This window comes from Chrysoperla carnea, chromosome 2, assembly GCF_905475395.1.
Source record: "Chrysoperla carnea chromosome 2, inChrCarn1.1, whole genome shotgun sequence".
Lineage (NCBI taxonomy): Eukaryota > Metazoa > Arthropoda > Insecta > Neuroptera > Chrysopidae > Chrysoperla > Chrysoperla carnea.
In genome coordinates, this window is record NC_058338.1 from 72,315,048 (window position 1) to 72,341,568 (window position 26,521).

The 26,521-nt window shown below is 27.9% G+C and overlaps 1 protein-coding gene across 1 annotated transcript in view; it reads right to left on the reverse strand.

The window, feature by feature from the left end:
- LOC123292362 (leucine-rich repeat-containing protein 24-like) overlaps positions 1 to 21,561 on the reverse strand; it is a 79,176-nt gene extending 57,615 nt beyond the window's left edge. Inside the window, exon 1 of the mRNA XM_044872991.1 lies at positions 21,053 to 21,561. The gene's annotated coding sequence lies outside the window, so the exon portion shown is untranslated. The remainder of the gene's footprint in view (positions 1 to 21,052) is intronic.
- Positions 21,562 to 26,521: the final 4,960 nt, after the last annotated feature.

Sequence of the window (26,521 nt, forward strand, 5' to 3'; positions counted from 1 at the left end):
CACTCTTATTTCTCATTTTCTTTGTGATCAAAATATTTTATCCATTTAATGCCTAAATCTTTATATGTATCTGGTGTTCAATTTGAAGTGTTTTTACCTAATAATAAAAACTATTGATTGTTCAAAAAAACGTTTCATGGAATTTTCCGAAATAATTTCCTTGTAATGTATATTGGCGCTAGTTAGCTTATTTATGTAGCCAATGTGAGTCAATTCACGCTATTTCATTTGCTGACATTAATCAAATGTCATCATAATCTTGAGAAACTTCTTAATCTTGAGTGTTTTTAGTGTTCATAAATAGGAAGAACAACTACATTTTTCTTTAGTCGATAATTTTTGCTTTTCCATTGATTAACTAATACTAATTAACTGCTCTTCCAACTAATAAACGTCTCAAGAAAATCAATAGAAGAACTGAATTTGAGGCTGAGGAGAATCACAGAAGAAGAATGAGGCCAGAAAAATGGAAAAATCAAGTCACAAGCTAATACCATAATTTAATATACCCAACTTGGGGTATCAAATAAAGGAGCATGACGTGTACATGACAAAATTGTAACCCTCAGGCAAGGAAGAGACGTTGCTCTGCAAAGCAGGTTATTCGCAGCTAGTATGTTATAAATTTTGAAAAAACTGAAACTTATGAAGACATATATATTTATAAAACAAGACGGTAGATTTATATTGTAAATTTTGTCTCTAGTATCTTTTATTAAGAAATTGAATAAAAAATTATTATCGTTTCCACGATTAAATTACGTTTGCCACGAATTTAATGGTTCATGGTTCTACGTCACCCAGTAAAATATAAATAAATTATGATTGGTAAGATTTAGATTTTCAATTACATTTATCCCACAGGGAATTCGAATCATCTCACCTATTTAATTTCCACACACATGTACATACATTCCCACACATCAGAATTTTGTGAAAATATAAAATATAGACCGCAGGCTCATAATGAATTGGAATTTCCACAATTTTTTTGATCTTGTTAAAGATTTTAAGGATGAGTTCAGTGATAAAGAAATTTGAAGTAATAGCTGTTTCTCGAGTATCGAATTTTTACAAATCGAAATTTGTAATTTTTGTGATTTACGACTACATTTTTTTTGTATATGTTTTTTGAAAATGGCGGGAAGTTTAAAATTGGCGAAATCGTTGAAAAAGGGTTAATAATTGTAAAAAATAAAACCATTCTTCAAATCTTACAACAGTTTTAACTCTCCTATCATTTTGAGACTGTTGACGATAAGTTTCTTTAACTAAAATTCAGCACTCTAATCACGATTAATGCTGATTTTTATCAATATTCTAAAAGCAGAAAAATAATCATGAAAACTTCGCTTTAATATGAGCTCACGGTTTAATATTTCTGTTCTTGAAATATCTATTATTTCTCATTCCACATCGCAAGTACCTAATAACACAAAATAAATTAATTTTTTTTCAAAAACTCTCTTGTTGAATATGTTGAGATGATAATTGATTTCTTTTTGCCAATGTGTATATATATTTTTTCCTTACACTAAATTAAAGATAAAAGCATTTTTAATTGCCATCTTTGTATTGATATGAACTTTTTTTTTCCATTTCATGAAATAAGTAATTAATAAAATGTTTTTGCCTTTCAACAAAACAAAATGTTTCTTTATTTCTTAACTAGCCTGATACTCGCCCATTTCACTAGGCTTTAAAGTAAAAAACACCACTTTATAGCCTCCACCTCTCTTGATGTGCACAGTTTTCAATTTTGTTAAATGTAAAATAGTCATAATTCATTGAGTATATCAGAAAAGTTGGCCATGAATGGTTTGACATTTAATATTTTATATTTTTTCATAATACTTTAATTTATGGTCAAAATGATGATTATAGATCTCCATCTATAATCATAATTTCTAACACTAAATTACAGATTTCTGTAAAAATTTAAAATAGTAAATGTCAGACTAATTTTTATTATTTTTTTAAATATATCTTTATAAATTATAGCTCATGAGGTATTCTGAAGTATAAGTTTTTTCTCTAGTTTCTTGCGTGAAAGCGTAACAAACAAACAAACACACAAACATCCTTACTTTCGCATTGATAATAATATATAGAGAAGAGATTCCGATAAATAATTTTGAAGTTTATTTCCGTATAAAAGCAAGTTGTCATAACTATGACCTTTAGATTCCAGTTTGTGACTACTAGCATTATTAAACCATCAGCTTTTGATGATTCTTTGAGCCATCAGCCTTTGATGATTCTTATCTGAAGACAGATAAAAGAAAATTTAAAATAAAGCATTACCAAAAGTATAATATTTTTTCGACAGTTGGAAATTTTCTGCCAATTTCATCCTGTATTATTTGGTTAATAATCAGCTTATAAAAGAAAATTGTAGAAAAGTACGAAAACTCAGAAACACTATTTACAAAAATTTAACGATATGATTAAGTTAACACCACAACTTTCTTAACCTCCTTTTTATGTCAAAATTTTATGTTTTTTTCGCGATTTTTGTGGCAGCAAACATCTTTTACCACCATAATTGAATAAAAAAATGGTATATTAAAAGAACAATGGAAATAACTTAATTAAATATGGACTTGCGGTCTAAAAGAGTAGAAAACTATAAAAGTAAAAAAATGAATAAATTTCTTTCTTTCCATTTTCCTGTACAACCTACAAGTTACCAACCATTATCACTCAGTTTTTTAATATGTACCAAAGACTTTATATTCGAGTGAATAAATTTCGAATTATAAGGTTCAAAGATTTTAGGCAGTGATCTAGACATACATAGAACATTGTGTTAAATTCGTTTTATGTCTCTATTGAAATTAAAATAACAAAAAAAAAAAAAAAAAAATTGTCTGTAAAGATATTTCGTATTTCTTCATATAATTTTGTTATTCTCGAATTTTCTCATTTAATTATTATCATTCTATGCTCGCGGCTTTGTTCGTATTATTCACAGAATGATTGTTTAATTATTGAGTTTTCCTTATTGTGTCTTCTAAGTGGAATTGTTTTGACCCTCAAAGTCCGCCTCTGAATTTATTTAAGAAAAGTTTAAGGATTTTGTAAAACCATTTCTCAAACACGTTTTCAAGGGTTGTTGAAATATAACGTTTTTCGTCCGCCAAGATGTAATTCAGCATAGTTTTGACAATTTTTCTTAATAAAAATACAGTTTACACTTTTCAAAATCATTTTTATCGCTCGAGAGCTAAAATGTTCAACTTTAATTGAAATATTTAAGAAAAGAAAGTGGATAAATGGTGGAAACGCAGTTAACTAAGATAGTATATCAGTCATTATTATAGATTAAGCATTTATTTGCACTTCCACCATATTTTTAAATTGGCTTAGATGACGAAAGAAAAAGTTACTTTTCTTAAAATCTAGCAATTTTTTCAGGCTTTTAAAGCTGATCGCAGTAGAATTTTATGATGTAAATAGTTTTAATCTAGCTTGGATTTACCTTGGAGTATTCCTGCAAGTGATACAGAAGTATGGAAAAGAGTTTCTTATTATTTTCATGAACGTCTGTCACCTGTTAGACATGCTGTATGCCTTTCATCTTCGTTCGTTCTGTATATTTCATAATAAATAATATATACAATTTTTCAATTGGATATTTGTTGAATTACATTTATATTTACTTTGACAGGCATAAATTTCATAATATCAACTGTTACTAGGTCAAACTTTATACACATATGCTTAAACAGGGTGGCCTGTTAATAAAATAGACAATAGTAGGGAAAAAATGACCGGAAATATCTTAATACAGTATTGATGCTTGGGAATAATAATGCGATTGATATTTAATCCAATCTTTAATATATAAATTAGGTACAACATGACCCTGTTTTTTAGGAAATATAGATGGGAAATATATTTTATAATTTAGAAAAATTTGGGATGTATGAAAGATCAAAGTTTTTAAATATAAATCAAACGCTATTAATTGATATCGGAATCGAACTCAGACAATACTACAGCCCTCGAGAACCATGTTTTAGCGTGATTAAAAATGTTTTTTCTTTCGATGTGACAAACAAAATTTTCTTTTGAATATAACTAAAGGATTGCAGTGTGTCTTTTTTGGATACGTCTTTATAAATAAAATCGGTAAAATTATTCTTTGTTTGAACTTTGACGCCTTGTATTCCATAAACTAGAACTTTCAAGATTTCATTATTTTTCTCAAAAATTGAGAGAGACTAGCCCAGAACGTCTGTTGAAGATTTTAGAATAATAGTTTTTTGATTTCAAGTCATTCAATTTTATCGAAGCCGCATTTACATCCATTATTTGTCGGCGGATGCCTTTGTATCACAGATTTCTTTTTTTAGGTTACTTTTAAAGGCCCATACTGTATTCTTGTATTAAAACATATAATACATGGTGTTATTATTATTATTAGTATTCATAGAATACTTAAATTCAAAATGTTCATAAATACATTTGAATGACAGAAGACATAGAACGTTAGTAATTCATGATTGTTACTAACAAAGATCACTTGTAATAGGTTGGCTGATAAGTCCCCGGTCTGACACATAGATGGCGTCGCTAGTATTAAATGCATATTATTTTTATATAGTACCAACCTTCAAATGATTCGTGTCAAAATTTGACGTCTGTAAGTCAATTAGTTTGTGAGATAGAGCGTCTTTTATGAAGCAACTTTTGTTATTGTGAAAAAAATGGAAAAAAAGGAATTTCGTGTTTTGATAAAATACTGTTTTCTGGAGGGAAAAAATACAGTGGAAGCAAAAACTTGGCTTGATAATGAGTTTCCGGACTCTGTATTTTTTCCCTTCAGAAAACAGTATTTTATCAAAACACGAAATTCCATTTTTTCCATTTTTTTCACAATAACAAAAGTTGCTTCACAAAAGACGCTCTATCTCACAAACTAATTGACTTACAGACGTCAAATTTTGACACGAATCATTTGAAGGTTGGTACTATATAAAAATAATATGCATTTAATACTAGCGACGCCATCTATGTGTCAGACCGGGGACTTATCAGCCAACTGTTATAACTGTTACTATTTGTTAAAATATTTAACATATTTTTAGTTTTTGAAATTCATTTCACAAATAAACCAACTTATTTTCAAAACTAATTGCAGAATTAGTTTGGTCCTTAAAGTGAAGTTCTTAGAAACATGTGCATATATACGATATATATATTATATACTATTTTTGACAACAATCAAATGTAACTGTTCATAATACTTAGACGTAGACTGTATACACATAGTCCATACACATACACAACTGCGAATCGGTAAGTTGATCTTTTAAACAAATCGGTTTAAAAACTTGTTTTCAAACAGGTCTTTTGGCCATTGAAAAATAAAAAAGTTTATGTTAACAGTTGGAAATGAGAGCAGTTGTTCAAATAAACTAAAGTTCCATGATGCTTCTTTAAGTTTTTGGCAATGCATGCTTGTGATGAGATAGGTTTTATTGCTTTGTAATTTAAGTTACTTTTTATAGTCGTAAGCATTTTAAAGTAGACTTATTTATCAAATACCAACTGACTCATTTAGCAAGTACTAAGTCGTATATAAAAAGATAATTTCAAGCTTCGCGAACGTAGCTTTACACGTTATTTACGAAAAAGTAAAAAATTAAAAAATAAGTTTTTTTTAAATAAAGGTAGTAGGCAGTTTGAGGTTTCATTTCTTGATGTATCTTCTGCGTTTCGAATTCAGGAATCATGCGTAAATTTATAGCATTTTTTATATGAATTAAAATATATTTTACAATGCTTATTTTCTGCTGCCTAATAGTTTCTTCGTAATGTATTCACAGAATCATTGACAGATGGATCTACTAACATGTAAATAAATACAAATAGATGAAACCTGCTAAAAATTTAAAGAAGGAGCAAAAGATGATGATACTGTGGATTTGATGATATGAAATTCCATTAATTAAGTAAGGGTCACGAGGGCGGGGGGGTTAACCCCCCCCCACGAGGGCGGGGGGGTTAACCCCCCCCCCTTACATGCCCTTGCTTTGCCCATGCATGCCCTTACTTTGGAGGTAGGGAGTTGTTCCACCCATTCAACGTAACATTTGTCTGTCGAAAATTAATATTAGAAATCTAGTTCCATTTCGGATGCCGAATGGTTTTCTTATTTTACAAAAATTTTATTCTTTATTAAAATTTTTAATCCCAAACGTGTTTATTTTTCTTTATTTTATATTTTATAAATAATAAACTTTGAATTTTATTGTAACTGATCCTTTTCTAAAATCATTTTTATACCATGTATATGAAATATACCAAGGTAAACTAAGTTTAGTCCCAAGCTTGTAACGCTTAAAAATATTGATACCATGAACAAAATTTTGATAAAGGTGTTCATAAAATCATCTAATTAGTCCATTTCCGGTTGCCTGTCTGTCTGTCGTCTGTCATCAGGATTACTCAAAAACGAAAAGATTTATCAAGGTGAACTTTTATAGGGTGCTTAGGACGTAAAAAGTGAGGTCAAGCTCGTAAATGAGCAACATAGGCCAATTGGGTCTTGTAAGCCGTTAGAGATAGAAGAAAAGTTTGAATGTAAAAAAATGAAAAAATAAACAACTTTTGTTTGACACATTTTTTCGTATCACTGTTTACTCGTGATAGCGCAAATTATGCGCAAAATGTATAGTATGTTTTATATGGGAATATCAGTTATATATGTGTGACATGTATGTATGTGTAATGTAACAGAGTAATCATCATTGTCTATACATGGTATTTCATTATTTCATATACATGGTATTTCACAATTAATTCAGTCAATTGTTTGTTTTCACTTGTTTTATTCTGAAAAACGATATAAAGTATTACTTAAGAATAGGAAGGACTTGTTTAAAAAATCTTATGTACCCTTTCATGAGGATAGAGGGATCAAAAATCGCCAATATCATTCTTACTTTGTAAACGAATATTCTCTAGCAGATTTATAATATCTGATTACTTAATGATAGCTCAGATGGAAAATTTTCATTACTTAAAATATATAACTCCATATTAAAGCTCCTGTTCCTTTCACTAATTTTTTGCTCTGTTATATCTGTTTTTCCTACCCAAGAAAATACGTTTAAAATAATGATCAGTCATCATGCTTAATTCAAAATATTCATTGAAATTCGTGTATATAAAGATTTCTCTTAAATATTTCCCTCTTCAAACTTAGAAAAGGGTGACAAATCATTTCATATATTTGTTCAATGTAATTACATAATTAGTTTAAGAAAGACATGATAAATACAAAGTATGATAATTAATCTGCTTTATTATGATTATATATGTTTTCGTTCAAGAACGTTTGTTTCATATTAATTACCTCACCGTTTTCTGAAGTACGTTAAATATGTCTTTGTATGATAAAAAGTATGTGTTATAAGTAGAACACATTACCAAACATTTTGTGAATTATTTTCAATTACATGTAATTATAAAATTGTAACTGAATACCTTTAATATAGATTTTGTATAAAATTTCACAATTAGTTTTTAATATTCATTTTAACACTTCATCCCTTTCCTATAATTTAATCAAAGTTAAAATAATGCGATGCTTAGGATAAAAGGAATTTGATACATAACAATTAATTGTTTAAATAGCTTGTCCTTAAGGACTACCGTTTTGAGGACTCATATAGGTTAGTTTGGTAATAAAGTTTTTATCGAGGCCTGAGTGTCAAATTTAATGCCATCGGGGAAGAAAAAAAAATTGTGTTTCTAAAAAATCGAAAATATAGACAAAAAGTGATTAAAATAACTTAGGAAATGAGTAGTCAGAACGACCTCTTTCCATTTGAAAGGAACAAAAGTAACATGCTAAAATAGTTTGCTTATTATAAAATCGACTTGAAAAGCTGTTGTATTATCTAACATTTTTGAAAAAAAATGTGTGTTTATTTTTGTGGATATATAAAAATTGAAGTTTGAAATCATTTTTTATGAATTATAATGAATTGCAAATTACATTTTTATCACTAAAATCATATGAATCATAATTTAATTTGAAAAATATTATTTTATATTTTATTACAGTGAAACTACACTCATCATAAATATAGTGCATCGAGCCGAATGACCAACCAAATACGAATATTTGCTATAGTTATAACAGTCATATTGGCTACTCACGTTTCAAAAACTACAAATATGCTGAAAGTTGTAAAAACTTTAGTGAGGAATGTATAGAATCCAATATCAACAAAAATTGCCACATTTGCGTTTTGGTTCTATTAAATCAAAAAATTCATATGCAAGTCTTTCCTAGAAAAAAAAAATGTAGAAATCGAATTTAAAATAAGTTCTATCAAAATTTGCATATTTTTCATTAGAAACGGAAAGTTGTAGGTATGTTTTTGTATGTGCAATTAGAACTCGTTTGTGCATTTTTACACAAATTAAAAAAAAAAAAAAAAACAGAAAGTCAAAAATTTTTTTTAGAAAACGTCTAATGAGGCAGAAGAAAAAATATGGGACTTCTGTCTAACTTGCTAGAAGCTGTTTCAAAAGGAGATTTCGATAGCAACGGCCATTATTCAACGAATGATTTTACCGTCCAAACAAAATCTTAAGAAATCTTCAAATCTATGCATACGCTGTCAAAATTTGAAAACGATTTACCACGCCCCATATAATTGCAATAAAAATGACATTTTTTATATACGTAGCATGATGGGAGAAGCGTGGGCACATGGCAATCTTTTTAAGTTTCTCCAGTAATTAAGGCAACTTACCGTTTTGACAAAAAAACTAATATATAGAAGTTATATTTCGAACCATTAAAAAAAATGAAAATTATCCACCATATTTCCATCAAATGTAAAATTAAATATTACATTTAAATGATTAATTTTAATGAAGGGCAGTGTAATGGGAGCAGTATAATATACATATTTATTATCTATGGATGGGAGTATGTATGTATTCATCCTATTATTTGCTCCGTGCATTATTTTTATTTCAAGGAATTACCATAGTAACGCACACTATTTTACTAATGTAATTGTATGGACATATAATGGATTGTATGGTTTACATTGAAAATTTAATAATATTTTCTAACAAATTTTATTTTTTAACAAGTATTCATGTTAATTTCTGTTTGAAAAATATAAATTATGCAATTTCGTCTCTTACTTTTACAATTTCTAATGTAACAAGTATAATAAGTTATTATTTTTCAATTATTATAATTTGACATTTTCTCTATATCTTAACAATTGAAAATTAGTCTTAACAGCAAAGGCATAGTATGTATACATAAATACAGTGACAGTAAACAAAACTTGGTTGTAACCTATACAAATAAATTGTTTCAAATATCAAATTCAAAGCTTTCATCAGATTTCACTTTTTGAACGATACAATTTTTGAAAACAAAAAAAGGTACGTTACTTTTAGCATCGTTTAATGACCGATACCGACATTAATAGGTATCTGAACTTTCAAATGATGTTTGACTGTTCAAAAGTCAAAATATGCATATCTAGAAATCGATTGAATACTTTCATTCAAATCAATTCAAAACTCGACAATATTCTGCACCACTGTACGTTCCATGTGGGAACAAGTAACATTGTTATGTTATAAACTTTACAATAATCCTCAGTTGAAAACATTTTATCCCCACCCCCAATAGAATAACGTATTTTAATAATAGTTACAGTTTTAACAAAGTAGTAACAGTTACACTGTACTGTATGCTACTTGGTAATAATTTCCTTAAGACTCAGACCAGAAATAAATTCTCATAAAATACGTTATACAGATAAAAGTATCACCTATGTAACTATGTTCGTTCGTTCGCTACATTCAACATTGGACTACATACACTAAACGTGTGTTTTATGGTGCAATATACTTTGCTATAAAACATGTAGTTTAGTATCTATAAATTCCATACTGTACAACTAGTAATCGGCATGCTGTAGAGGAGAGTTGTCTAGATAGGCCACATTCAAACTTTAGTTTATCGATTAGCTATTGTAAAATTTGTCCCAGAAGATGAATAGGAAAACCTGTGTGATAAGACCGTATGGAGACTTCAATAGGAGTCAAAAAAGTCGTCCTACTATTTAACTGAATACAGAAATGATCGTGTAATCACTACCGGAGAGGAAACGTAAACAATCAAAATTAAAACAATTTAGATGAGATTTTTTCAATGAGGCAACGTTAAAAAATATAGATGGATAGGCATTGTTAGACTTATTTATCATTTTGAACTTTTCGTCCACCCACATTTATTCAGGGGGAAAATATTCGAGCACAAACCTTTCCTTTTCCAAAAAAATATAGATAGACAACATATAGGCCAATATCTTTGATTGATTCACCGCTATCCACCTGTTCATGTTTTTCGATCAAACCGTGAAGAAAAAGTCTCCCTGCGATTATTTCTATTTTGGAAGAGTATATTTTCTTTGTTATCGAGGCTTCAAGCTCGCGATTTAATTTAAACTGGCAAGCAAGACGATATTTATTGATATGTCAATCTTCACGTAATCAACGCAGATTTTTTCCGAATATCTCATGGACCACAATGCACTTTTTTCCTGCCATTAAAAATTTGTAAAATTGGACAAAATATAAAGTTTTTGATAAGTTATACATAAATTTAGGAAGAAAAAATTTGTAAAATTTCCAATTCATGCTATGAAATGTGGTATTCATGTTTAAAAATACTTCAAGCGGTTAATTCAATTACATAACATGTTTGGGGATAAATAGACAATTTTCGATTATCGTCAATGTTAAAACAATTTTATCGTCGAGTTTTGCACACAAGTTTTCGATACCAAAAGCTACATTTACTTTAAGTGTATATTTTCTTACTCGATGTAAAGGCGTATTATCTTTTTAAAAAAGTATAGGCAATAGTCAAAGCTACAACCACACCTTGTCAAAGTTCCCCTATATAAAATTGTATAGCACTACAACACTATCTTGTAGTTCTAGTATCCTTGAACAAGAGATAGATCTCACAAGTTTTCCTACTAGTAGCTATTCGTGTGTATTCTTTGTATAGTTTCTTCATTTTAAAGGTATTTGCATAGAAAGTTTATTGGTTCTTTACATATCAAAATATATCCATTTAAAATATATATGAGAAAAATGCATAATATTCACTATTGATAATAATCTACAGAGTCTTCAATTTATATTAATTTGTATCGATACAGGGTATATCAGACGATGTAACACTTGATTGATTCTATGCTGATATTGTTAATAATTAATCACAACCTTTTTCGCTATTATTATATTCTATAGTGTATAAAGAAGCGGACGCTTTCCAAAAAGGGAAGAATATACTAAATAAAAACTGACTTATTACTGTAATATCTAAGTTAGTAAATGAACTACAATTCATGGCCATCTTTTCTGATATAATCAATTAATTATGACTATTTTACATTATAAAATATTGGAAATTGTACATATATTTTAACTGTGTAAAACAAGCTTTATTTCGAGTGTTATGGAAGGTGGATAAGTGAGAAAAAGGGAGAAAAAGGGAGATGAAGGCTATAAAGCGGTACTAATCTTTACTTTTAAACCAGCGAAGCGGGCGGTTATCAAGCTAGTATTATATATTTGTATTTACTATATATTTGGTGTCACAAAGCTCATTTTCAGAGAAATCTATTTTTCTTAAAAATTATTAAGAAAGGCTTCTACATGACTCCTTCTTATAAAAATCGTTACAAGAAAAAAACTTTAATAAATTAAGCTCTTTAAAAGAAATATTCCCTCATAAAAATTTGACAATAAAATTTGATAGAAATTTTTGTTTTTTAAACTATCTAATTTATAAAAAAAAAATACAGGGTCTGATATTCCACACTGTCTATACATGGTAATTCAACAAGTAGCACAATCGATTGTTTATTTTCTCTGTTTATAATAAATCGAATAATTAATTCAAATAGTTTGAACTATATTTTGTAATAGGAATAACCGTTTTGATAAAAATGCAAGATTATGAGTGGTTTAAGATTCAAAGCGAGGCGCAACCGCGCCAGTGTCACTTAAAAGTCAATATCGTGGTTTAATCAGAAAACACACAGTTCTCGAAAGAACGGTGATCAATAAAGAAAACTTTGGTTCTTATTGAGTAGTTTGATTGAGAAAAATCCCACCAAAGATACCCAACCGTGATGATAGATGGTATTTGCCGAGCATACTTATTTTACGTCTAAGACCTTGTACGTTTGTTCTTTTATTGAATATGTGTTGCTTGTTTCTTATATTTATTGTGAAAAACAATGTTTAGATATATGCAGATTATAATAAAAAATAGTATGCCAAACACAATAATGTAGGAAGAACACAGTGATAGTGAATAAATTAAAATAAAGTTTGAGTAAAATGTTGAGCTGGAATAACAATGATAGCATCGCATGATGTGTGGTATTGTATCCATTCTCTTGTTTATATGATAAGATTGAAACTTTAAAACAACAAACATAAAATAATAATAAATGTAAATATAATAGAAACTTTTAAAAATAATAAATAAATAAATTTAAAAACGTTCACGTTCAATATTTCAAATAATGATTTGAATAAATATTCGAAAATTTTGAATAACATTTTCTTTTTTTCAAATTTTCACGTCATTTTAACCCGGATATCCATTTCAACCACAACAGTCAGAAATCAATGTGAAACAAGTGAAACAAGGAATCTTCCCGTTTGGGTTTAAATTGATTGATCCTTAGTAAATTAATGAAATGCCATGAACATGTACGTAAAAAAAGATAGACACACATACATACATGTAACACATATATATTTCCATATAACACGTAGGTACTATATGATTTGTGCCTAATTTGTCCCCCCCCCCACAGGTAAACAGCGATATAAATGAAAAAATGTTGCTTACAAACGTTGATAAGTTTTTTAAAAGGAACATTTTTTACATTTAAACTTTTATTCTACCTCCAACAAATTAGAAGATGGGTCCTACGGTCCTACAAGTTCCAATTGACCTTTATTGTTCCTTTACGAACTCGACCTCACTTTTTACGACCTGAACAAGCTATAAATTTCAGCTCGATATCTCTTCTCGTTTTTGAGTTATCGTGTTTACAGTTGGACAGACGGACAGCCGGAAATGAACTAATTAAGTGATTTTATGAACACCTACAGTAAAATTTTGTTTATAGGATAAATATTTTTAAGCATTACAAACTGTCGGGTCTAAACTTATACCTTGTATATTTTACATAAACATGGTATAAAAACTTTTTGTTTAACTGCAAATGGGTTTAAAGAAAGAATACTCAAAAAAAATTAGACATTAATTTTACAGTCTAAAACTTTAAACTAAGGCTCAATTATTGGTATTTTCATAAAACAGGTTAATTAGAATGATTACAATGGCAATATGGTATTTTCTTATATAAAAATGAAAACTAAAAAAGGTATCCAAAAGACTGTGAAAGGAAAAACAGAAAATACTTAGCTTCTAAAAAGTTTTGGTGGCATAGTTAAAGTTCAGTTTAACAGTTCAGATAAGTTCAATTTGTGAAATGACTATTTTTAATTATTTTTATAATTATTATTTTACAATAAAAGAAAATTACTTATAAAATGAAAATGCATCAAGTATCATTTTCTCTATATTTTCTCTTTTTTTAAGATTTAGTTAGATCTTTAGTATTATTTCTTAGATTTTTTTATTTAAACAAATATAAATATCTTCGCAAGACATACAATATTATGCTAAAACCCCTTAAGCAAACATCATAGTAAATAGGTTTGTTTGAATATTGCCACTGGGAAAATGATAAATAATACGGTTTATCTTTTAGTGGGATGGAATACGTTGTTCCATTTTATCTGGATGCTAATTGTATAATTGAAAAACCTATTTAACTACATGAGATTACAGTGTGATTTATTTATGCAGAATATTTACCGAAAATAAAACGTATGGAATTACAAAAGAGAAGAAGGTGGGGTTTGTTGCAATATATTTCATCACGTAATTACTAGCATCGTGGGCGCTAAACTATTGTGACAGTTGCGTTAAAGTTTCAATAATACTTTAAATTATTATGAACTAGCTTGATACCCGCCCGCTTCACTGGGCTTAAAAGTAAGAATCACCGCTTTATAGCCTCTACCTCCCTCGATCTTACTTATCCCTCTTGTATAACACTTGAAGGGATTGTTTTACTAACTTAAACATGTCCACAGTTGTCAATTTTTTTAAGTAAAAATCATCATAATTCATTTAGTATTTCAGAAAAGATGGAGATGAATTGTTTACCATTTACTATTCGAAATTTTTACAGAAATCTTTAATTTATGGTTCAAAATGATAATCATAGATGAAGCAGTAAAATGTCAGAATAAATTTAATTTTTTTGAAATTTCTTTATAAATTAGATAATTAAGTTTTACAGTTAATTAAAGTGGACTTGTGCAAAATAAATATTAATTAGTTTCTAATTATTTACAAGTTTTAATATGGATTTCCACAAACTAAAGCTCTCATCAATCAATTGTACAGTTTCATTCAAATTCAACCGCTAGTTTCTGCGTGAAATCGTAACAAAAAAAAAAAAAAAAAACTATCATCCTAGCTTTCACATTTATAATGTAAGGAATAGGGATCTGCTCGACATATTCGTCGTGTTAATTGTCTTAAAAAAGAAGATTCAATAGTGTTAAGCTTAGGTGAAAGTAAATAAATACAAAAATAACGCTGTAAATATTTCACGTTTCAAAAATCTACGGCTTTTTTCCCCTCCACTATTTGTACTACATATCCTAGAAGTAATTCTAAATCGATTATAATATGTAAAATGGTACATAGTTTTTAAATTCCTCTAGACCATGGGCTACACACTGTTATCACCATTGGAAAAAGCATATAGAAAAGAGAACTTCAATCTCCCAAATGTTCAAAAATACTTTTAAATGGATTTCAAAAAATTTAAATCCCAATAAAAAAATTAATAATTTTGAGATTTAGATAGTTTATTATGTTTTCAAAGATCACAAATTATTTACTCTTATATTAGTATGTACTTTTTCTTCTAGACTCACTAAATTCATTCACCAATTTGAACAATTTTTTTTGGCTGCAAGGTATTTGAACATACTGAATTTGAACATATAACTGTAAGTCCCGCATTTTATATTGTATTACTACTCTAATTGAATTTATTATAATTCCATAATTTATCATCACCAAACAGCAGCTTAACAATATTTATGAATAATAATTATATAAAAATATAATAACACCCCTTCCAGCCTCTGTCCACATACTCGAATGTTTTAAAATATATTTTAAATTTTAATCATATTATCAAATTAAATTCTGCATGATTATTTTATTAAAACTCAACTCCAACGCGCCATTATTTAATTAGATAATTATAATTATTCATCAGATTTTTAAATTTATAAAAAATATTACAGGATATTCTATTTCAAAATATGATATATGAATAGAAACATAGATTAAATGCAAACAACTTTTTACGTCAAGATAATCCCAAAAATGTTTGGGCGAATCAAAATAATAGGTACAGTAGAGTCACGATAATCACATGGAAAAATACAAAAATTGAGGTAATTAATTTTTCGACTAACGAGTTCTTAAATTATGAAGTTACTCGTAAAAATTTTTATCATTTTATATCTATAAGGACAAAATAGACGTCAATCTCAAGCGAAAAGATCTACATCATTCAAATCTATAAATATTATTATATTATTGTATTATACATTATACATTATAAATGCGAAAATAAACATGTTTGTTTGTTACGCTTTCACGCTTAAACTAGCGAATGGTTTTTAATGAGACTGTACAGCAATATAGCTGATATATCAGAATAACACATGAACTATAATTTATAAAGATATATTTTTAAAAAAACACAAAAAAATTTAATTTGACATTTGAAATTACCATAAATTACAGATTTCTGTAAAAATAGTCAATATAAAATATTTCAAGGCCATCTTCTCTGATATACTCAATGTCATTACTTTTAAACCCAGCGAAGCGGCTGGGTATCACTCCAGTTTTATATATAAGTTTAATATAAAAACAGTATAGAAAAATGGGAAAATAGGGATATTTACTATCAGGTACAACAAGAAGTTGGAAGAGGGTTTAGTCGACAAATCATTTGGCTTATAAAACGTCTTTAACTGGCCCCTCTTCAATTCGTCGTTTTATTCTAAATTTTCGTTTCTCCCAAAAGAGTAATAATCAAAAAAAAAAAAAAAAACTAATTTTTGGGTTTCTTTTTCTGTTTTTCCACATAAACGACTGCTTTCAATAAAAATTTACGTCTTATTGTACTTCTTACAAACTGGTACGAAATAGAAAATTTGCCGAAGCAGAAAATTTTTTATAAATTGGCTTGCTACAAATAATTCCAAAAATATACTGTGAAGTTTTCACATATCTTTTTTTTTTAAATTGCAATTTAATAGTTTCCAAGATCAACTAACGAAATAACGTAATGGTTTGAAATTTAATTAAAAATTAAATTTAATTACTCTTGTTTATAATGCATTATAAAATTGCGGATGGCAATTTTCCGTGGTAAATTTACTTTAGCTATTTTATATTATAAAATATTGTTTTATTAGTAAATGAAATATTGACCATCCAATTAATTAGATTTTGTAATCAATAACTTGGATATTGAATGGGTGATGTGTAGTGGACCATAGAACTGATAAGGGTTTTGGTGTATGATAGACAGGCACAATATTAATATTGTTTAGTTTAGTTGTTCAGACTGAAATTCATTACAAAACAGGGACACGTATAGGGAAACGCGCAGTGCCCTGGTTACATTTTATCTTGACTCACTGTACAGTTTCACGATTATCTATAGTACAGGAGACGGTGCAACATCGAAGTAAACACGCCTATCATAGTTTTTCTATCAAAAAGTGTTCATGGCTACCATTATTTTCGTAATTAAATTATATTCCTTCTGATACCGATTGGTTAACAGGTTGGTGTAGATCTGTTCATATCACAAGGTAAGGCAATATAAGTAACTACACCGATTTGTTAACCGATCGAAATTGGTATCAGATTAAAAATAATTGAAAGATTGACTCCAAAAAAGAGTTCATGAAATACCTTCAGTAAAATTGATTTAATTAAAAATAGCCATGAGCACTTTTTGATAGAAAAACTTTGATAGGCCTGTTTATAAATCAATAAAATTTCATTAAAACTATGTTCCATCTGGTTATCAAATCGGTGAAGATTGACCTAATACTCTCTTAAACTACAACAATTGGAAGACAAAGAGTTCACTTACTAAAAGACAACCAACCGCGAGAAAAACTGACCTGAACGAAATTTTTGAAAAGTTCTAAATTTAGCTTTTAAAGTTAATTTATTTACAATTTAACTATTGGGTTAGTGATTAAAATCATTTCTACCTTCACTGATTTGAATTAAATCACTGAATTTTCTCACATCAAAATTTAACAGTAGATAACTTGAATCAAACAACGTACTGTAACACTTAACGTAGTAAAAATGGCGTAGAAAATCAAATAAAAGAATACCTGTATGAAATACTTGTTGGTCTTTCAATGCTTCAATTGCTATTCTCGTGAGAGAACTGTAAAGATAACAATTTGAAAGTAATGCTTTCATGGTACTTTATGATATTGTATCATGAATCGATAATTTAAAAAAATTTAAATTCTCAAAATAAAAATTGTGTAGTGAATAATAATAATAAGGGAAACTATTTTTATTGTTTTTTTTTTTAGAGAATAACCATATGTTTTTTAAGACATAAATATTGGCCCTGGTACTACGATATTCCCTATAAAAGTTTTAATTAAAATTAATTATATTTATGCTTTAAAATATTTTATTCAAATTAGCAATTTTCAGCACAGAAAATAATTAAATAAACCATTTTTCTAAGAATCAAAATTAGTAATAAGAATCTGGCGTAAACGTTAGGTACGGATATAACAGAACTGAAACTACCATTTAAGAAAATTTTATTACAATGTATTAATAAAATATCACAGGTTAAAATAAAATAGAAAAAAAAACTTTTAACAAAAATATAACCGACTACAAAAGAAAAACTTTTCCAAAGCAAATTAATATGTACTAAAAAGTAAAAAAATAACGATTATATAATGTAGTTAAAATAATTGTTATTTTTGGAGTCGGTGTCAGCCAAGGAAACAACTTTGACAGAACAGTTTGCTACATTAGCTTGGTTGACACCGACTCCAAAAATAACAGATATTTTAACTACATTATATGATTGTCTGGAAGTCAGGAAAAGTTTTTCTTTTGAAGTCGGATTTCTTTTTGTTAAAAGTTTTCTTTTTTTTATTTTGTGATTTTTAGTGAATCTGAAGTACGCTAACTAATTTGTCACTAAAAAAAGAATCATAGATATCGGTTGGCGTGATATTGAGTTATTCGTCCTCTTGCCGTGCATACTTAATGCAAATAAAACTTTGATGGTTTTCTCATGGATTCCAGAACTGGACCAAAATGATATGGGACCACACACGGGAAGCACCAGCTTTCAAATAGATAAAGAATCATCAATATCGGTTCACTCAGTCGAAAGTTCTGAGGTAACACACATAAAAAAATACAGTCGAATTGATAATCTCCTCCTTTTTTGTTTGAAGTCGGTTAAAAAGGGTGCTAGCCCTTTTTATGTTTAAGTATATACAGATTATAAAGTAATATCTAAATCGAGGATAAAAAATAAATGCGATAAGTTTAAACCATTATGAAATAAAAAAAAGGGTTAAAAACGCTAACAGATTAATATTTTAAAGTATTTCATTAAATATCTGTAAAATTGGTTTGAATCTGTTTTATCTAACGGAAATACACCTTAAAGAATAAGAAATAAAGAAAAAGAAAGAATAAAACAAATAAAAAATGTTAAAAGATTGGGATATTTCAAATTAAACCTTTACCAAGGATTATTTTACAATATAATTTAATTCAACAAAAAAACCTGTAAGAAATAGACTTGAATTTGTTTTTATCTCTCAAAGAAAGGCAGGCAATTACTTAGTATTAGAAAATAGCAAACCAAATTTGTCTAAAGGTTCTAAAATTCCATTGCCCTTCCTTGTCAGCAGCAGTACTGATTGTCTCTTAATGTGAAAATGACATTCAAGGGTTTTTGTTTCCCTTTGAAACTTTTGTTTGAAACATATTTCTGTGTATGTATACACTATAAAAGCGTTATAACAAAATTAAATTTTTTTGTCACATTGATACGATAGAATATTTCATACAGCTTATGGGGTGCTAAATTCCAATTCAGAATACTCTAATACATTCGAAATATTCTTGCCCAGTGATAAACAAGTGAAAACAAACAATTGACTGAGTTAATCGTCACTTGAATAAAGAAAGATATCCACTCTTAATAGCCACACACACATAACTGATATTCTCATATTAATACATAATATAAAATTTTCACCTAATTAGCGCACTCGTGGGTAAACAGTGATGTTTACAAAAAAACTGTTTGAAACAAAAGTTGTTTATATTTTTATCTTGCTATCTTGCTCATTTACGAACTTAGCTTCACTTTTTACGTCCTAAACACACTATAAAAATTTCAACTTTATATCTCTTTACGTTTTTGAGTTATTGTGCTTACGGGCGGGCAGACGGACAGACGGACAAACGGACAGACCGACAGACAACCGGAAATGTACAAATTAGGTGATTTTATGAACACGTATACCAAATTTTTTTCGTAGCTTCAATATTTTTAAGCGTTACAAACTTGGGACTGAACTTATTAAACTATGATATATTTCATATATACATGGTATAAAAACACATAAATGTGCAAAATAGGAATAGATGATTTTTTTTCGTAATGCTTGTAATTGATATCCAGAGGCTGGAGGGATAAAATACAAGCAAAATAATCTTAAAACGTCATTATATAAATACTAGAACCCTATTTAATTCCATTTATTCCCTTGGAAAGATATGATATTCCATATGAAACAAATACTAAATCTGTAGAACGTATCTTAATAATTCTTATCATTTAGATATAAAAATGACATCTGCAATATTAAAGTAGCAAAAACAAAAATATGAAAGAGTAAGTATACACAACAAATATAAAAAAAAAATATAGATAAAATACAGATTATAGTCAAGTATATACCGGCGTACAAGCCTGGAACATTTTATACCGGAACTTTGTATGGTATGTCAAGGAATTTGAGTCTTTTATGACAATCGAGTATTTTGACATAGCTTACTGAACTTAAAATCTTATAGTTTTATAGCTTGAGTGACATCTTTTGAAACAACGCGCACATCAATGAGTATTATGTATAAGGCCAAGAATCATTCATTATTTTGGCAGATTTTGAATTTTGGGAATTTGCTATCAAACTCACGCCAACTCTTTTTTTTTTTTAAATAATATCAAAATCATGTTATCCGATATTATAAAGAAGTGTATGTTCGTTACTCTGAAAAAGTTCTAAAAGTAAGTTCTAAATTTTTCAAGTTTGGGTCAAAGCTAGTTATCATCGTACACTAGTATTGTTTGATTGCATATCTTTCTCAAAAAAAGCTAGTGACAAACTGGCTATTCTGAACACATTTTTTAGTAATAATTTGAGTCTTTTCCGTAACCGACCAATTATATTTTAACAAATGCGTTATTTAGATCTTTCTACATACAAAAAGGACTTTTTAAGCTGATCAGCCATAGTTTTAATAAATGGGGGTAAACCAAAGCTTAAAATATCGAAATAACAAGAGACAACCAAGCTGTGGTTATACACAAGTTGCTACTTTTTTTTGCGATACAGAAATATCCTTTGAACTCAAGTTTAAAATAACATGACTGCTGCAACACCTCTACTGAAGCCCCAGGCTTTTGAAAAAATTTCGCTAATCCTACACCGAAACAATCTCGACTAATAAATAGACAGAAAAATACAAATAAACAGAATGGAATACCTTAAAATGTTTGCGTTGCGTTGACTTGAAACATTTATCTATTTCACTAAATGTAGAACATATCACATTTCATTGGTTATTTAGTGACAGATAAGAACTATTATAGACCATATCACATAGACATAGAGAATGTATCCGTATATTTATATATATTCTCTATAGACACACACAACTTGTAACAGTGGTTTGTTCGGAAGTAAATGTATAGTAAAAATAGTTCTCGTTTCACTCACTATATCTCTCACACACACCAAAACGACCACTTCATATTATTTAAGAACAGAAGAACGGAACACATTTCACATGTCCAAACAAATAAAAGGAGTTGTCATTTACGTGCAACGTTTCGTTCGTTCGTTCGTTCGTACGTACGTACGTTTTGAGGTTATTCTCTCTGTGAGTCAGTCGAATTGACGGTCAGTTACAGTTTCTTCACACACTTTTTCCTGTTATGTAATGAGACAATGTAATACAACACATTTACCACAAAACAACGTGACAAAATAATGTGTTCTTCACTTCTTTCTTCATTATTGATAAATATGCCTTCCTCTTCTTTTCCGCCATATACAATTTCACGTATGTTATTTATCTTTTTTGTTTTACTTTTATTTATTTATCCTTTTTTTTCTAGTTGTTTTTTCTTTTCTTTTATTGAATATCAAAAAAATAAAAGTAAAAATTTAATGTAACAGGAATGATGATTGATGTTAGTTGAGGTTGATAATGTGTACGATTTTCACTCTTGACTTTTGACGAGTTGATATTTATTATGTTGACTGATGATGAACAGCACACACACGACTTGGTGAGTGCGTGTGAATCTATGTGGGTGATGATTATTTTAACACACTTTTATGATGATAATAATCGTCTATCGTGTCTCCTTCTTTATCATCATACCCATACAATACGTGTCATTCAAATATTTATCGAATTTCTCACTTTGAATGGATATTGTTGTTTCATTCACTTGGCGCTTTTCAATGATGATTAATTAAATTGATCTGTACGTTCTGTAACAAATAAATAAAATATTATTAATATTTTCGTTTAATAACTACTTTTATTTATTTTATATAAAATTATTTTTATTTATAAAAAATTATTTGCATACTATAGTAATTGAAATATATTTTGTAGGTGGGTGGGAAGCGCGGATACAGGCAATTTTTTGGAGATGGCTATATGCATTTTTCAAAAGTTTAATAATTGTTTACATATAAGAATGAATTTTAGTTGACTTCGAGTTGAGACAAAGTTATTTAATAAATGCCACAACACTCAAAATAAAATTGTATTGCAAAATATAGAAATATTTTAGTTTTAATGCAATGGTCGTCACAGAATGTATTGGTTCGTATTATTTGTGGTAATCAAAAAATTCGAATCCGTTTAAACTTAGCTACTAGCGATGGTTGGGTTTTTATCGAAATATCGATAATTAGCGAGAAGTAAGTGTATTACATATTTTTGATTGACTTTTTTAAATAAAATTTCTTAATATTCTATTTTTTTATTGTCGTGATATTTATTTAAAATAAATTTTTTTCTTTCAGTTTATTTAGTTTAATTTGCTACTGAAAGTGAAATTTTGATTTACTTGATTTGATTTACTGATTTGTATAGGATTTTGGAATAAATCTAAATCATCAAACAGATTTCCATTTGTCCACTTTTTGCTACACGATTACTCTAGAAAATGATTTTTATTCAAATCGGGAAAAAAAAAGTTTTTTTTCAATTTTCTCAACGAAGACTTTTTGAACAGGATAATTTTGAATGATAAAATAAACAAAATCATGCTCATTTAATAGAAGAAGAATTCTGTGCGAATTATTTTGGAACGATTTTTGAGAGTGTGTATTTTTTTTTAAATCAGTGTTTCAAGGATAAAATGGTAATGAAAACTTTTCTTTGAGACATAATGTAGTTGTTATTAGACCTATATTATTAGAATCAAAGATTCAAAAAGAGAAATGCATGTAACAGGAACTGTACGAAAAGAACATCAAATAAATAATATTATTTTATCTCTCTTAAATCGACAACACTTACTTGTTAAGACATTCGATTTGTTTCTATTTTCGTTTCGTATCATATTTAGTTATTATATAATGTTTTCAATAAATATTTTATATTTGTTAATTTCATTTCGAAAAATTTTAACTATATTGGCTTGAATCGAAAGCTATGTGAAAATACTCCCCATAAAAATCCAACTCAATGATCGCAAAGAAAATCTGCAAAGCCCTTCATATTGTGATAAAATATCCAATCGTAGGCAACTTTTCATGAGAAGATTCTTTCTACATTTTAGAAAAAATCATTATTTGTCAAATTTAAAGATCATTTATAAATTTTGATTTAACTATTGGGAACAATCAATTAAAAAAAAAAAATTATTATCACGAGTTTTTCGAAAATTCAATATTTTCTTCCCAAGCTATTAATTATACAAAATTTATTTTAAATATAATTAAGATGTATGAAATATTGATCCTTTTTCAAAATGACCCCAATATAAATATATGGAATCTGCAAGTTTGCCTTATCAAAAAATGATTTTCTTTATTATGAAAAATATTGTTGCATACTTTTCATAATTTCCTGGCTAGTAATAATTATTTTTTTCGATTTTTATGATTGTTATAAATAGCCCAGATATTTACATATAATAGAACTGACGCAGGAAAATTGTAAACCATAAAAATGTTAGCAAGGACTAAAAAATGTGTTTCTGTATCCCGTAATACACTTACACTACACTGAATTCGTTTCACTAATAATTTTAATCCTGCAATCAAGTGCCAGGAAATATCTGAACTAATTGGATTGTCGAAAAGAAATGTTAATGAGTATTTTCACATAGCTTTCGATTCAAGTCAATATAGTTTAAATTTTTCAAAATGAAATTAAAAAATATAAAATGATATGTATAAATATTGTGATATATTTGAAATGAATATTTTATTGGATTAATAAATTTATATATCAAATTTTTGATACAAAACATATGAAATATGTTTTTACAAAATAATACACTATTATTTTAATTTTACTACTAAAAATATTACAAATATGGAGAGGTCTGGTAAAAAATCCACTAACTTTGAGAAGAAAGACTTTGTGAAGTGGAAACATAACTTAATAAGTTTTTACTGTAACTTGAATCATTTCGTCAACACAATTCAGCGTGTAACATTCCCTTTTAATAATCTAGCAATAATGTGTTTTTACACATGAGATATATTTCATTGAGAACTTCTTTGTGGTTCATTAATTATATTTATTCTCCTCTTCAACTAATACATTCATAGATAGCTCATTTTTTACATTTAAACTTTTGTTCTATCCCTAGCGGTTTACAAGAGAGACAAAACCCAGTTGACCTATGTTGCTCCTTTACGAACTTGACCTCACTTTTTACGACCTTAACACGCTATAAAAATATCAGCTTGATATCTCTTTTCATTTTTGAGTTATCGTGACAGACAGACAGATAACCGGAAATGGACTAATTATGTAATTTTATGAACAACTATACCAAAATTTTGTTCATAGCATCAATATTTTTAAGCGTTACAACTTGGGACTAAACTTAGTATACCTTGGTATATTTCATATACATGGTATAATTACCGGTTTATAGCTTTTATTTTACGAGCGTTTTGATTTTCTTAGTATATAATCCATATTTTATGCTACATCATTTTCGATTGTAAGAATATCTAAGACATTCCACCCTGTATAACTTATTAATCCATTCTGATTATTCGGTAGTCATTCATACAATAATTTTTAGTTATTTATTTTACAAAAAAAACCACACACAAACAGTTATATGTGAAAACAAACACTAGTATTCACTAATAAAAGTATCTATCTGTGCATATTTTAAACAAATTTATGAGTATAATTCTTTTATATCAGATAAAAAACATATTTTTCATAGTCAATGAATATTTATTTCACAGTTATATAAAATATATATAATATATATTTTATTTTATTTTTTTATAAATATTATAAAATAGATATGATAAAATCAAATAAAATATAAAAATATATGATTGGGTTTTAGTTACAAATAAAAAAAAGAAGAAAAATAAATAAATATGCATGCTAAAAATAAATATAAAAGTTCAAACAGTTTTTAAATTCAAATTTTTTGTTCAGGTTTAAAATTAATTTTCAATGTTATAATGATTTCCATAGCGTATGATTAAATTAATAAAAAACTATGTGACAAACATTTTTGTAGAAATAAGACCCTTTAAGTGGAAAAACTGTAAATTAATTAAGCAATAAATTAATTATAGAAACAAATCATTAGTCGACGAAAATAATGAAGAAATTGTGATGAATCTTAAATCTTAGCGTTTTTAATTTCCGACACTTCTTTTATTATCTCAGCTTTTCCAACGTTAGTATTTTATTTCATTTATTTAGATCAGCTCCTATTTCGCTTTTTTACCCGCTTCAATATTTTGCAAATGGTTGCTGCAATAAGCAATCTAGAAGTTCGCTTTCATTATATAAACCAGTTCAAAACCGCGTTTTAAAAAAATCTTTTGTAAAATTATTTTCTGTAAACCCAGATAAAATTGAAAATAATTTTTTTTAAACTTTCTCTTAAAAATAAAGGTATGAATATCTAAATTTTTTCTCTTTAGAAGCAATTACTTTTTTTTTTTTAGAAATATTGTGTTTAAAAATGCTTTTCTATTCCATATTAAAAGTGTTAACTTAGTTAATTTTCTATAACAGCACAAGTTATAGCAGACGAAAGAAACTTTCCCAATTTTGGTTTTTGTACCATGCATATATGTAATATGCAAGTAATATACCCAAGTTTGTAACGCTTAAAAATATTGATGCTACGCACAAAATTTTGGTATAGGTGTTCATATAATCGCCTAGTTAGTCCACTTTCGGTTGTCCGTCCGTCACTCACGAAACGAAAAAAAATATCAAGCTGAAATTTTTACAGCGAACTCAATATCTAAAATGTGAGGTCCAGTTTGTAAATGAGCAACATAGATCAATTAGGTCTTGTGTCCGTAGAACCCATCTTGTAAACCGTTAAAGATAGAACAAAAGTTTAAATGTAAAAAAATTTCTTATAAAAAAATAAACAACTTTTGTTTGAAACATTTTTTTGTAAACATCACTGTTTACCCGTGAAGGCGCAAATTATGGGTAAATTGTGTAGTATATATTATATGGGAATATCAGTTATGTATGTGTGACATGTATGTATGTGTAATGTGAGAGTAATCAACACTGTCGATGCATGGTATTTTAACAATTAACTCAGTCAATTGTTTGTTTTCACTTGTTTATCGATAAATTATAGCTAGTATGTATCTAAACATTTCATGGTTATTGAAAATTTCAACCACACAAGAGCTCTGCATACTCAAAAAAAAAGAAGAAAAAACATTGAAAACCCATAAGCCAATCAAT